The following is a 15,529-nucleotide window of genomic DNA, read 5'->3' as shown; positions in this document are numbered from 1 at the left end:
AAAATCTCAAGGAAGAAACCAAGTACTACTTTAAGGGCATTCAAAAAGCAGCTTAGAGCAATACTAAGGAACTCACACATAAGACAGTAAGCAATAATTTCACAATAGAGATAAGAAATCTGGTAAATAAAGAAAGAAGGGCAAGAATAATATGACATTAAACCAGAGATCGTAATGATAAAAATATTTTGAATAATAAAGCGCAAAAATTAAAACGAAGAACTTAGAAATTAAATAATGAATAAATTAATAATTACCTAAATAATTGAACAGCAGAATATTCTTTATGGAATGCAATGTCAATTAAAACGATAAATGGAGACTTGGCGAGGGATAACAAACAAAAAGCCAACGCTTTGCAAACCATCTTAAAAAAGTCTTTAAACCTAATGAAACGAAAATACAAGATAACGGCAAAAAAAATTATTAAAACGAAGGAATAATATATACAACACCAACAGAAGTAGCTATTGAAATAATAACTAATTCAAATAAAGCAACCGGATTTGACTTAATAACTGTTGAAATCAGAAAGAAGTTTTCAAAAAAGGCAATAATTTAACTAACATATTTTATTATGGCAGTATTTAGATTAAAACATGTGCCCACTGCCTGCAAAATAGCAGAAGTAATAAAATAAAATCGTACAGACCTATAATCATTGCTACCAATAGCAACTAAAGTATTCGATAAACATGTTAAAAATGAAACCCAAAATAAGGAAGAAAAAAGCAATTCCTGATCATCAGTTTCAAAATTCACATTCTACAATCGATCAGGTGCATCGCATCACTGATTTAATAGAAAAAGTGCTAGAAGAAAAATATATTTGTTCAGCTATTTTCTTAGATGTTGCTCAAGCTTTTGATAAAGTATGGCACAGAGGCCTAATTCAAAAACTAAAAAATATACTACCAAAGCAATGTGTAGATTACTTGAATCTTATATTTCTAACAGATTATTTTACTACTCTGAATCTAATACTTTGAAACACTTTTAGATCATCAGCATGTAATAAATATTACGAGTTAATAATTGCTGCATATTTTTCGTTAATAGAGACCCATGATTGGATTCCTATTGTACTACAAAATGTGCGAAATACTTATCGGAGCGACAATTGTCATAGCTTAAAATCGTTTGAAAAACCAAAATTGCTTAACTTACGAAGAAGTCGTTGTTAAATGCCTTTTAAAAGCCGGTATAGGCTACACATCAATTTGGATTTTAGAATCGAGGAATTTTGTCACCACCTCCGAAAGGCACAAGAGGTTCATTACCGTGGAACGAACGAAAAATAATGTATTGGCTAATGAGAAGATCAAAATAAAATAATTTAATGCTATACAAACAGATCTAAAAACCACATGGATCTATAGTATTCAGCTCTAGGGCTGTACCAAACGGTTAAATCAAGAGATATATTATTCAAAGGTTCTATAATATTATATTTCGGAGTGCTGTTAACGCACCATTCTAATTTTCATTGAGACCTTGAGATTAAGACCATAAGTCATCGTGAAATTTGCCCTATCGCTCAATGCTAAGACCGTTCATTTTTGTAGAGTGAAAGATTTAATCAAAAGACTGCAAATAACTAAACCACACGAATCAATTTAATCGTAATTACGTTAAGTCAATTGAAAATAAAACTTAATACGTCACATAATGAATACCTACCTGTTCAATTTTAAATAATTAGTCAAAGCTAGAAAAATATTTTTTATCAGCTATATACGCCAAAATGTAATTGTTAAATTAACGCCATTTAAAGAATGTATCTACATAAAATAAATATTCCATATTAAACTGAAAAATCAGATGATTAATATATTTATTTTAAAAACTGCTTTTCTTAAAAAAACATCTAAATAGTTAACATTTTACTGATAGGTTTAATTGTTTTTAAAATATTGTTATATATATATTGCTCATTTACTGTTGAAGTTCCATTTATTTGCAATCGAAATTCAGAGTCCAATTATTTTTCAATATATTACTCACAAACAGACATTTCCGTTTAGCACGTGTGAAGGTTTGTATTTTTTACTAACAGGTTCTCGAATTTTTCAAATTATTAATAACCGGTTTCCGGAAACAGACATCGATATACGCTAATATTAAAAATTCGAATATTCACCTTTCATGGAATGAATTAGCAAAAAAATATCCGCAAAATAATCCTCATCGTTTGAAATGAATCAAATAGCAAGTTTATTGAAATGTTATTTTTTAATTTCTTGGCTATTAAAATAAATAATTTAAAAAAATGCAGGATAGTTTAAGAAAAATTCACTTTTCTAATTTAAACATTTCATACTAAATTTTTTTCTAGTCTTTTTAGTTTAGCATTTTGCTAGACTAAAAAGACCTATTTAACTAATTTTTGGTTATCTACTCACTACTCCTTTTGAACAATTTTCTATTCCATATGAATTTTTCAAAATATGACAACTGACGAACTGACTCTTACATGAGTTCCTTTAGTTCAAAATTGGCTCAAATATAGTTTTGAGAAATTCGTCTTTACCTATGCTTAGCTTATCTTTTTTTTTTTTTGAATAATAAGATTATTTGTTACTTATGGTTGTGAAACATGTGTAAAACATCACTCAAAAAAATAAGATAAACTAGGCATAAGTAGAGACGATTTCCTCAAAACTATTTATCCTAAGCATAATTATTTACTGTTGTAATATAAAAATATTTTTAGCATCAAGCTTAGTTCACGTCCATTTACTTTTTAGTATTTGTAATAAACCCTACGTATTTTTTTATATCTTCTACTTTCGCAAATGTGGCTCCGTTAATATTCATTGAGAGTAGTGTATATATTACTTAGTAACCTTTCTGTTTTATTTTATTTTATCCAAAGTTCATATGCTGTTTTATTCTGATTTCAATGTTAACACTATTTCATTTGCAATTATATATACACCGAGAAAGTAGATATAGAAAATAATTTCATATATATAAATTTATTAAATAATAACTCTAGAAATAATTGTTGCCTGCATAAGTAATATCAAAAATAATAGCTATTGTAATATAAAGACAAAAACCAGAGTATTTAGAGCAATTACCTCTCTCAAAATGAATTATGTGCTGCTATGTATTATAGGAAAATAGGGATGTGTGAGAATATTAATATACTTATAATATAGATAGAATTATTTAAATTTTTTTTAATGTATTTAGCGATATTAATCTTTCTTAAATTGAGTATGACTCTATAATTACATCATTATTATTAAAAAAAAACAAACAATCATGCGTTAAAATAATGAATATTCTTGTCAATAGTGTCTCAATGACTATATTACAATCGCTATTATTTTTAATATTACTTATGCAGGCGACAGTTATTTCTAGCGTTATTACGTAATATATTTATATATATGCAATTATTTCCGATATCTCCTTTCTCGATGTGTATATTTTCATTTCTAGAAACTAAATATAATATCATCTAAGAGCAGTATATAAATATATTTTCTAGGCTTGAAGGTAATATTAATTAAATAATAATAAATTTTAAATAAGTCTAAATTTAAACCATTTATTATGTTCTGACATTCCATTAAGAATGATACTATCGTAGTATTAAGAAATAAGTACCAAATATTTCAATAAAGGGAGTATTATACAATGGCAACGGAACAGTTTTCATTTCATTGAGTTTAGCAATTTCTCGTCTGCTATACATTTGTATGAAATAATCAAAATTTTAGATGTAATATCTCACTTCTTTGTTTGTATCTTTTCTGTCTTCTTTCGTGTCGTTTCAGTCGCTCAAAATTTCAGCACCTGAAAGCAAAAAAAATTTTTTATTCAAATCTGACATTAGGGATATTGAACCTGATTCATTGTAAAGAGCAAAGTGCGGAAAGTGGAGTGGAAACGTTCGAAAAGTACACCGACAAAGTAAACCAGGTAATCCATAATTTATTACGCGACCAGCAGATGGCTTTAATGCACGCAACCAGGCAAAGTTTGACCTTATGGTACATTTAATTCTAGGAGAAGCTTGTTTAGAATTCTAGTTTGAATTAATACTGCAGTATTGTATTGGTCGAGATTAGGGAAGGATTTATTTAGTATTTATTAAAAATCTATATATTACCTGAGCATTTGCAATGTTTAATTGTGAAAATAATTTCTTAATATAGTGCGTATTCAGAGTTTTAGATATTAATTTATAACATGAAAATCTACAATGTGTACACGCATAAATATTATTCTCCTTTGATTGAATGTCATATTGATAGTATATAAAATATACAGGAAAATACAGAAATGACATGTCCTAATAATTAATTAAATTTTATTTTTGCTAGGGTCTGATTGTCGCAAATATATTTTTAGAATCTAATTATCAGATAATATCAACAGATATTTAAAATATAGTGTATGTTGTTAGTGGGATAAAAAAGCATTTTTTATGTTATCTACTGTTTGGATCAGCTGATATGATAGGTTACATACTAACTATTTATATTTCACTCAATTTTTATAGTTTTAAATATGAATTTTATATATTTATTATTTATTTATTATATAAACAACGTTTATTATTTTATTAAAATCAAATCAAAGTGAGTTTAGCGACTTTATTATTAGGAAATGTATTATATAATTATAATTGTTGTTCTATCGGTTGCTTTATACAAAAGCTAAATATTGCTACTTTTTTATGCGTAGACGTTTGGTTGTTTTACGTTTTATCGTATATAACTCTTATCGATTAGCACTATAAGCCAGTGGTATAAGTCGGTAACGAATTCCTTCAATTCTTATGAAACATAGTGTTGATCATAGTAAAAAGTGTTATAGATATATTAAATTACCATTTTATAAAAAACGGTTGTGGATGCTTTTCGACACTAGTTAATTTAATCATATATAATAAATTGACACAGAGATTTTTAACACACAACACTATCACAACGTATATAAAAAAAAACAAAAGATTTATAAATAATTACGTTACCATAGTAAAAATAACAATAACGATTTGAATTTTGTTTTGTTACTTTTTTTGTATCTCTCATGTTTAAATAAAAATAAAAGTTTTATTGCATACATTGTAAAACAAAAAAATACACTATTTTTAACTTTTTTTATATATGAAAACGAAAATTCAATTCGTACCCCTGCCACAGACTCACTACATATTTTTTTAAAATCACCCGTCTAAAATAAAAAAAAAGTATATAAATGTAGTCAAAGTGTTCAATATTTTTTATAAGAAACAAAATATAGTTCTTTAATTTATAGTTGTCAAGATATTTATGATTTATCGAATCGCTCTTAAATATCAACACTTTCGATACAATCATATAGCGCCGAATAATAAGCGAGCGGCAAAGTGTTTCCAATAAATTTCGTTTCGAGCGTTTTATATATCCTTTCATCAATCGCGCGCAAAAGGTTAATAATAAATGCCTTGGCGTGTTTGCAACGATTTCGCCATATTCTCCGATTCTTCCCCAAACGACAAAGAATCGGTTTTATTTATTTATCGACGCTCACTATTGATATTGTAATATTTTTTCTTTTACATTTTTTCACCTCTACTCTCCTCCGTTCTTCTCGCAGTTATTTTCTCAGACGTCTGTCGGAGAAAAAAATAAGATTGATCGATTCCATCAGCAGCGATTGCTTACCGAGAGGGTCCAATATTTTGATTCGGCTACATTACACACTGTTTAAGGATATAACTCGGCCACTTGGCTAGTTGTGATGTTTTCATTGAAAACACTGCGAAGCGAATTGAATTCCGTGCGTCAATAAACATTCCACTAGAAAAATATGAATTTCGACGAAATCGTGTGTGTTGTTTCCATTGTTGTTCTCGTATCAATTTCAATTTAGAAATCGTCATAGATTCGCCACGGGGGACGTTTCCTCTTTATTTTTTTATATGAATATCTACGGCAAAGTGACCCCTCGTTTTAATGTAACTCGTTTTTATTTGACCGGAAAAACTAAGTGGTTTTTATTTTTCCGCTCGACTATGTTAGTCCTTGAATTGGCCTCAGGTAGAGATTCCTTTGAAATGATTATTTTTTACTTCAATAGTTTCATATGGAGCACATGAAAAGGACAAATACACACCCGGTGGATTAACCATAAAAAACATGCTTTATTTTCAGATTTGTCTAGTTTTTTAATATTACAAAAAAAATATTTTATTCCTAATCTACTTTTGTATATAAATATCAGTACATGTTCATATACAATTATATCCAAACGACACAATGGCTTTAAAAGGTAATGGTAATTGGACAAACCTCAAATTAGTTATTCAATATAATTTGGTGAATCCTTAACTCTAGCTTCAAGTAAATAAATTAAAGCTTTAACGAACTCAATAAATCATGAAAGCAGATATAAACTGATACTATGTCAAAAGTTTAATTTAGTTTAGTTATGATTTAAACAACTAAAACATTAACTGTATTATTACTTAATTATGATATATCAATCAACATTTCAAACATTTTTATACACAAATTAGCGATGAATACTTCAAGATGTAGTACTAAAAACAAGAAAAAAAACAGACTTTTTTTTAAATCTGATTATTCGATGCTATTTTATTAACCATGGAGCCGCTAAAAACTCTTTTTGTTTACGGTGTATTTTGTTTTGCTTAAAAAAACCAAATAACATTTAAATAATTATGAAATGAAATTTTTTTTATTATTATTATAAACTTTATTTGTAATGCATATGGTAGAAGTGATTTTTCCACTCGCTAATAAGCACGGCATCAGGCGACTTTTAAATACTAATAATGACATGTTTAAACAAAACACCATGAAGATTAGGCTGAAAAATCTAATAAACTGCCAGCTAAATCTTTTTTAGGGACAAAAAGAAGAATATTTTCGAGATTGTAAACTAAAAATGAAATTTATATGTTGCATACTTTTTTTAACTTTTTACAGGGATTACCACAAATCTTAAATAAAAATTAATTATCAATTTAATTACAAAAAAATTAAAATCAACAGTATTATCCGCATCTAAATTAAATATGTGATTTATAAATAAATATATAAAAGTATTTATATTTAATTATTAACCCAAATATTCTAGGCCATATGTTGCTAGTTTAAATACAAATTATTTACATAATTCTATGTGTTACAGCTTAATCTAATAGAAATAAGGTTTATTTTGGCACAAACAAGTACATATGCTTAACGTTTATGGAACATGCATAGAATTTATTATTTGGCTCCGGAGAATGTTTACCTATGTAGAACTAATTTAAAAAACTTTATTTTAATTTTGAATAAATACAGTATTTTATATTATATGTATATATTAAATTATTAAATATATATAAATATGTATATATTACTTCAGATAACCATGTAAATAATTTTTCGTGTTTAAAAGCTCTTTGGGCTTTTATAAGATATTTTTTCTCTAATATTATATGTAAATGGGAGGTGACACTAGATTTGGTCATTTCGGACCGACAAACACATACACTACTCTTACAAAAAAAGGGTTTTGGTCTATTACCATCAGATTTGTATACGACACTCACGACGTGTTTACACGGCAGAAATGCTTTAGATAAATTCTAAATAAACGCAAGAATATTTACATAAGCGTTATATGAGATCGTTATTGTGAGACGTTAATTGTTGTTTACTGCCGATACGATTTTGGTGCGTTTTGTGTGTTTGTGTCACGAGACAAGCTTTTTGAATATTAGTTTTCAGAAATTTTTCGATTGGTTTGCCTTATGATACATTTTTTTTAGTAAATTTATTGTTTTTACATTTTCATTAAAAAAATAATAACTACATATATATTTTTTTAAATAACTGTATTTTACATTAAGTACTCAAAAATATATTTTCTGTTAAATATAAAAGCTATAAATATCATAAATAGATGGTTTGAATACTTTATAATGTAATGTGGGCACCAACTAAAAAAATATCAAGCTATATGTATTAAAATTGAATTATGAAGTTAATAAAATAATAGTAAATCACGAACAACTTTTATCTTTATATTATTACAATAAAAAACTTTGTAAACAACTTTAGTGTTAGATAGAATAATGTTTAAAAAGTTAATTATGTATACGCTTTCATGAAATATGGGAAAATTTAAAGTTTTTTTATATCTAAGTATGTTAAATATTGAATAATCTTCGTAAAAGTACTTTTATTATCCAAAGAGATTCTGATCTTTAATTTATTTTTAATATAAAAAAATGTCAAAGCAACAGTTGCTATTAAAGTTTCTCTACGATTCAAGTATAAATATGAGAGTCTAAAGTTCCATTGTAATCAAAACGTGACACTGTAATGAATCAAAGTAGATAGATCTGTTCTGGTTCTACAATTATTCGCATTCATTATAACAAATTATTACCATATTGCAGATTTTTCTCTAGTCAACGATCATCTAGTTTTCTGTTCAATAGTAATATAAAGATATCTCGAATTATATATTGTATTATTAAAAGCAAATTTTATATATAAAATATATAACTATTCTTAAGTAATGTTTTGTATTGTCTTTTGTTGTTTATATGTGATAAAAATGTTTGTAATAAATCGATTTTCTCTCAATGTTATCGGCAAAATCCTTTGAATATATAATATTGGATTGTCTATTTTAATCGCTACATTTTCAATATATTTTTACTAAGTATTTTACCCATGACCTCTAGATTTTTAATTCTGACCTTTGAATTTTAGCTTATATCATACCTTTTCATTTTATATTCGCCCAATGACAACAATGTCCGCCTAGCACTTTTTATCCTTGAAGCGTATATTTTTATATATTTTAGCCGAATCCATGAAACGTGCGGTAAAAACGGTCTTTCTTAAGAGATAAAAGGATGCGCTATAAATTTTCGCGCAATTTCACGTTAAATTTTACAAGAGCGTTATCCTCATTCTTGCAAACGGGCAAAAAGTTTTCGCTAGAGAGAGACGGCGATAGGCATTGCCCGGAAGTGGATGCTGGGCGGGGGGCGGGGTAGATAAACAAAATGCTTTGCGAGATAAATCTCCACGTTTTCGGAATTATTAATGCTGCATGAAAGATTCCCGGAACTCGACCCGTGTATCGTAAGACTTGGATAAAACTTTGGACACTTGATGCCGAAGTGAATTATTTAATATCAGAGATCTTCATGAAGTTGGCGAGAGTTCAATTCGATATTATAGAAGAGACTTTGTTGCCAAAAAGTATAAACTATAAAGCACATTACAGGTAACTATAAATTAAATAATTTATCGCTTTAAAGTTAGTTTCAAAAATTCTGAACAGTATTATATCAAGTCTTTCTTTTGCTCTAAAATCTATGCTAACTCATAGAGCTGTGAAATTATTCTCAACTGGTATCCGCATATTCTCGGTCCAAGGACACTCAACAGTGATACGTAATCTTCGGGGGGTTTAGGCGTTGGTTGTTATGGAACTCTCATAAAACGATTTCCTAATCCCGCCGGGTGTGTTCGGATAAAAAGTTACGCCTGTGTCAAAGCAAAAGACACAAAACACGAGACGAGCGTAGTAAGTGGGTTATAAGCCCTGATATATACAATTTCGGCCGCGGAAACCTTTTAAGGCAATATATATTCGGATAAAGCCCCACATACACACAACGCCGTATTATCCTGGGGGAGAGCTCGGGACGTTATCATAACGTGAATAATGTTCGCGCGGTCGATTCTACGTTCTTTCATCGTATATTTACGTGCGAGTTACTGCCGCTCTTTTATTCGGATGGGTTATTGAAAAATGTTAATTTTCTTATATAGCAAAATCGTAAAACAAACGTTTGAGCTGAAATAAAAGTCAAAATCTTAAACGAAAAAGAAGACTTCTCGTCGTTTCATCAATGATAAAGTCCTTGACCCAAAATTACCAATTGGCTGGAGATATATATTATATGAATATTTTACAATCCAACACTGAAGATTTTTTATTTGTGTGATTGGATAGTAAAGTCAAAGGGTAGTGGCTCTGCAATCAAATAGGAAGTCGGAACGTCTTCGCTGGAATGGCAAATTGTATTATTGTTGGCTATGATGTCGATGAAGCAACTGGGACTTGTGATGTGTTCTCGCGATGCTTCTTCGTATTTATTTATTTCTTTAGCTGTAAAAATAAAAATAAATAACATTGCAATAAAAATAAAATAAAAGCTGTAAATATCAGGTAATATCATTTTAATCTTATGCAATGAAGTTGAAGTACAAAAAATACGTTTGTTTTTACCAGCGATCCATAATTATAGACTTAAAGTAAAATAAAATAAATACTTGAGGTACAATAGACAAAATAAATATAACAGGGCAAAATTATTAAAATAACACAGCAAAAATTATCTCGGTTGCCAATCTAAAAATAGGGAATTTAAAACTAGTTTAAGTATTCCAAATAGAGTTTTTTTTAACTACATTTTTCTCAAGTCGATTAAATCAATGAAAAAAACTTGTGAGGATAAACAAACATAGTTTTTTTATATACCTACCTATGTATCATAGGCAAATAAATCTTAGGGGAGTAATATTTTTTTAAGTAATAATTTTTACCGATAGAACATATTTATAAAATAAATATACTCTACTATACATAATTATGATTTGCAATCGATTATGAATCATATTTAGTATAAAGCACATGAGTCCATTACTTAAATTTATAAGTACAGTGATTTCAGGTCTAAATTAAAACGATTTTAGGAAGATTTTATTTATTAAAAGTATTTTTTTAATTAAAATAAAAAAATCAAAAATAATTATTTTGTAATTAAGTTATGTGCAAAATTACAATTTTAGATTTAAGTATAACAAAATATGACTTCCCATGTACATGCATTCACTTGTGTGATTTACTTATCAACTATTTATATAGTCTGTTTTATAACTTTGCCTTTTGAAACTTTCTGAAAGTTCGAACACGATCGAAACATGATTAAGAATTCGTCGTGATTTACATCGACGCTTTCTGCAAAAGTAACATTTTTGTTTTTCGACGCAAAAACCTAAGAAATTTATTGCCGGAATGATTTCATTAGTATTCAGCTAGTGTTACAGCCAAAACTTTAACAGTACATGCTGTGTGAGTATTAAAAGTCACATTAAGCTAATAAATTAAATAACATGATTTTTTGTACATGCATTATATTTATATACAAAATGTTTAACTATTTAGCACTCACACACAATTTTATAATTATGAAATTAAAATAAAGGGTTTAAATATCAGTAGAAGTAAATTGGGAACAAGAGTTAAAATATGTATATTAATATGAAGGAATATTTTTAAAATAAAATAAGTGTTTTATTTGTATTGTGTATATATAATTTATTTAGTGCCAGAGCAATATTTAGTAAGCTTTTGTACTCAACATAAAACGTGTAGCATTTTATTTGTAGTCGCATGCTTATTGAACAATTAAATATTAACTTTAACATAGTAAATAATTATAATAAGGCAGCAAGTTTTTAATTGTCACTTATTTTATACAGCACATTGGTGTGCAATATAAAATAAGTGCATTTTTATAAGATCTGTTTAGACAATTATTTATAAATTGAAGAAATAAGTTTATATATATTATTTAGTGAGACGAAAATATCAATTGAAAGTAAATAATTTATAAGCTAACCTTTGCCTCTGGTGCGACATATTATATGGCATCATTGACCGATTGCACTATCAACCCAGAAATTTCTCTTAACTTCCGATTACAGACCACTTTGTCTTGATAAAAACTCCTTACGTGATTTTCAGGCCTTCGCCCCGGCTGCGTAAGGTGATATTTTTCGGGGGAAACTTTTCCAAAGGGCCGACGGGGTGTGGCGAGTCAAAATGTCGCATATAAAAAGTCCCCATTTTCGGAGAAAAAAGCAAGCAAAAGAGGGACCGGGGCCGGTCGTATTAATAAAAAGTTGTAATAAATTAAGTTTTTTTTAACATTCTTACGTTGACTCTTTCGTTATTTATAGACTAAGGGTTTTAAGAGGTCTCTGCGTGCGCTCCTCCCTGCGAATAAACGACAAATTTTCGGCGAATATTTGTTCCCGGGGAAGATAAAGTATCGGCTTAACTAATGACGTAATCTATTTTGATATACCGCTAAATTTGTTTTTATTCTTTCCTCTCCTTTTCACTCTTTTATTATTTCGGAACAGAGGCGAAAGCATAACTAAGATAAATCTCTTTGAATACGTTTGTGGCGATACGTGCTAAGGTTTAATTTCGAATAAACAGAAAACGGGACTAATTTCATATAGTCCATACTATTAAATTATTAAGAATTATTTTTAAAAAGTTTTAAAACCACTATTTTTTTTGTATTAAATTATATACTCTAAATGAGATTAAAGTTAGCTCGCTAAAAATTGTATTTGTATCGGTACAATTTAGTCAACACGCTAAAAACTTTCTATATTATTTAGCCACTTTTTTTTATTATTTATTTTTCAATATAAATACCAACAATTTAATAATATAATAGACGTAACATTAAAACAGGGATAGACAAAAATTTTCCAAATAGTATAACGCACTGAACAATTGTCAAATATGATTAATGTAATATTTTGTAATGGCTCAATCTATTAAATAAGTATAGTTATTTTACTTTTTAATATCACAAACGGTGCTTCCAAAACTAATAAACTAGATATAAACATTGAATAGTACAATTTAACTAGAGACATAACGCAAACAAGTCAGGTGCAAGAGCTTGTAAAATATAAAAGGCTATTAAAATTCAGAAGATAGTGTATGATTTATATTCACGCTATTTTACAATATAAACACAATATTTTCTTAAACATTAAGGCGTTTGAAAATGTTTTCTTTTCTCAACACTCAATAACAAAGTTCAACTCGTTCAAAAGAAACTCTTGAAATCCCATTAGATTGTGCCGAACCTCGATGAAAAGACACTTGTTTTAATGGATCTTCAACTGTAGGGGTTTTTCCGAAGACTCGATGGGGCAGAGATAGATTGCGATTTTTTCTATACTCGATAAACTACATCCGCTACATAATATGCTATAATTTGCAAATAAATTTATACAAATAACCGTAAACAATAAAATGCTTGTAGATTTAAATGTCTACCGTAAAATGGTCTAAACTATATAAAGGTCAGGTCTCGCATTCATTTTCCGCTGCAGTAGTTGTTGGAAAATTTGCATTTTCCTTTGGGAGTCGACACTATCTCGATTGGATCCGTTTGCTCGGTTCAGACCGTAAAATTCCTTCTTTCGATTTCTATTATTATACGGAATAAAAAATACGCATAATGCCATTTTTTATAGAAGAATACACAAACAAACGGACCGAGCAAAAAACGTCGCATATTATTTACTTTTAGGAATAGCGCGTGTCAATACGAAGCGTTTACAATTCAGTAAAAAAAATGTCATAAAGATTGTTTAAGAAATATATTTTAAGAAAGAAATATCTTTGTATTAATTTTTTGCTTTATTATTTAAATAACTTTATTTTACATAAATGTAATCTACAGATACTAATACTTGTACATGGAACTTAATATAGATAATTTATATGTCATTGGTTTAAATAAACATAAAAAGTATATTCATTTAATTAAAAACTATATTATATAAAAATACATTTAAAAACACAGTAATGAAATATTTTTATATTGCTATTTAAATCAAAAGTGATGAGCTTCAGATGACTCTTTAACAATGTATGTTATATGATATATTATTTATCTTCTCACCTATATACTTATCATTACTATTGCGTCAAGGTCCTAAAGTCAAAAAACTCGAAACCGAAAAAACGTTAAATACATCACCTAATTTGGCACTTGTAACGGTTGAGAAATTTTAACCGCTCTTTTTATGGCCCCATCCGAATTTTGTCGCCCCAGCCGGCTTTTAGGCTTATTGCGGCCCTGCTCGAATTTCGTTACATGCCAGCCACCCTGTCATATTTTCCGGTCAATAGATTTCGCACTTAAAACAAAAGGACACGCGTTTCCGGGGGCCAGACACGGCATCCGTGCCATTAACGGCCTTCGCCACAGTCAATTTGCATACATCGACTTTCGTGCCACCCTGTGTGTGATAAATATATGTATATCGAATTGTATATGCGGCAACGCGAAAACGATATTGACTGAATTATTTATTGCCTATTTCTGGAGTTTATCAAATTGCCGATTAGTGCTAACCAATGCGAATAAGTCGAAACCTAGAAGGTATACTTTGGAACTAAATTATGGCTAAGTTTATGACTGTTGTGCTTGTCACGTGCTTTGCAATTAAAACTCGACTGTTGTAATTGTTATGAAATATGACTTAATAAAGTTTTTTAATACATGTATTTTTGAAGTTTTTAAATTTATCGTGGTTTTATGGCATGAAACAAGGAGTTTAGTTTCGTACTTATGTGTGTAATTAATGCCCATGTTTTGTTCAAAAAAATAACAAAACTCAAATGATTATATTACATGAGACATTTGCGAGTAAATCAAAATAAAAACTGTATCATCGTTTAATGTATTTCAATACATACAAAAAATAAAGTACAATGTTTCGATGTAAAAAAAATTATCAAGTATTGTTTTAATTTTCCATAATATGATTTTAGAATGTTTATTATACCATCACTACATTGTCATAGTAGAAGACATCTCCTTTTTTACGTAATAATTTAGGTCTGTCTTTAAGAGGAGCAGTGTTCAATATTGCAGCAAGCGTATTTTAGTAAGATTCAAAAAGATTCTAAAATACAATACTAATACTCTGCAATTTCACACAAACTGTTTATGAGTTTCGGCTTTGAATACGCTTGCCGGACTCATCCTTTAAACCATCCTTCAATTTAATAATTGAAACACCCAGTGGAGGGATTATATCAGAAGTCTTAAAAACGATAGAGATGTTTTAAAAAAAAGTCCAAGTAATATGCTTTTAAATCATAAACTTCGGTTTTAAATCCAATCAACATGTAATACAAATAGTCGACAAGTGTTGTACAAAGACGTCTATGATAAAAATTGGGGCTCATTTAATTGAATGGGACTGTACGATGAGAAAACATTTTGTACCCGTCATGTAATAAATTATAACACGTGCATTCTAGCAGCCAACAGCAATTTGTTTAAGAAAACTACCCAACGACTACCCTTTTGTAATGGGCCATCCCACTGAAAAGGGCGGAAAATAAAATCTCGTAGGTATAAATACGGGAGCGCAAGCAAACTACAATTGCTTCATCAGACTTTCTCATGCGCTTTTACTGACATTCACACTTGAATATCTACATACTTTAGAGTTGAAGGAATCAGAACGTCAAGAGAATTTTGAACTCTGATTCACTAAGTTTGTATAAACTTCAACTAAGAAGAGCATGACTCAACTTTAGACTATTTAAGATCATAGAAGCAACTGCTTCTCTCTTCGCCTACCCTGATGCAATTAGACGTCCGGAATTTAAAGTCAGATCCTACGAAAACTTTACGTATAAATAACATTTATAA

The 15,529-nt window shown here is 28.8% G+C and overlaps 1 protein-coding gene across 1 annotated transcript in view; it reads right to left on the bottom strand.

Moving 5' to 3' along the window:
* The window catches only part of side-IV (sidestep IV transmembrane protein), a 592,042-nt gene that overhangs the window by 506,019 nt on the left and 70,494 nt on the right, over nt 1-15,529 (bottom strand). Inside the window, exon 3 of the mRNA XM_088190337.1 lies at nt 3,746-3,807. The gene's annotated coding sequence lies outside the window, so the exon portion shown is untranslated. The remainder of the gene's footprint in view (nt 1-3,745; nt 3,808-15,529) is intronic.

This window comes from Plectrocnemia conspersa, unplaced genomic scaffold (assembly GCF_051122295.1).
Source record: "Plectrocnemia conspersa isolate PC_06_02 unplaced genomic scaffold, ASM5112229v1 ptg000008l, whole genome shotgun sequence".
NCBI classification, from domain to species: Eukaryota; Metazoa; Arthropoda; class Insecta; order Trichoptera; family Polycentropodidae; genus Plectrocnemia; species Plectrocnemia conspersa.
The sequence above is the reverse complement of the archived record's forward strand: the minus strand, read 5'-3'. Positions and strand labels throughout refer to the sequence as shown.